At 42.8% G+C, this 802-nt stretch overlaps 1 protein-coding gene across 1 annotated transcript in view; it reads right to left on the bottom strand.

Moving 5' to 3' along the window:
• LOC119585791 (protein stoned-A-like) overlaps nucleotides 1–802 on the bottom strand; it is a 53,700-nt gene that overhangs the window by 26,722 nt on the left and 26,176 nt on the right. The window lies entirely within an intron of this gene.

Below are 802 nucleotides of genomic sequence, written 5' to 3' on the forward strand. Positions count from 1 at the left end.
TCCATTTGCGCATCCATCCTCTCTAGAAGTCAGTTCCCAAGACGGGCGAATAAGCCTCCGACATCCCTGTCCGAATCCCATGACGGGGCGACCGACTTCATGGAACGAAAAGGAAAAAAAAGGAAAGAAAATAAGAAAGAAAAACGCCCGACTTTATGAAATGACGTCAAAACTTGTAACGATGACTGGCTCTCTGAAAAGGCCTGCTTTCAGGAAGAACGCTAAATATGAAATGGTGACAAAAGTTTTGTAAACGATGTCTCGATGAGTCGAGATCGACTTCATGAAATTAACCAAACAGAAACCCCCAAATGGATCTATGAAACTTTAGATGACGACTGCTTTCGTGAAATGACGACTTCCTTCATGAGATGATGACTACCTTCACGAAATGATGACTGCCTTCATGAGATGACAACTTCCTTCATGAGATGATGACTGCCTTCATGAGATGACGACTTCCTTCATAACGACCTACTTCATACAATGACAAATTCCAGACTACCAACTAGTTCGATAAGAAGACCACACATTTCCTTAAAAGGCGACAAACAACAACAAAAAAACAAATTTCATTTAAAAAAAGACGCAAAAAATACAAGCAAATCTTGTGAAATATCAGCTGACTGCACGGCTTAACGACCGGCTGCCCTGCGCGAGAACACCCAAGTCTCATGAACAATTCTCATGAACAGACGTCATCTTCAGCAGCTTTTCCGGCGGTCGTCTGCCTCGCCCAAAGGGAAAGCCAAAGGAAGGGAGGAACCGAAAGAAAAACAAAGAAACACAGAACATCTCTTTG

Source organism: Penaeus monodon, chromosome 20 (genome assembly GCF_015228065.2).
Source record: "Penaeus monodon isolate SGIC_2016 chromosome 20, NSTDA_Pmon_1, whole genome shotgun sequence".
NCBI classification, from domain to species: domain Eukaryota; kingdom Metazoa; phylum Arthropoda; class Malacostraca; order Decapoda; family Penaeidae; genus Penaeus; species Penaeus monodon.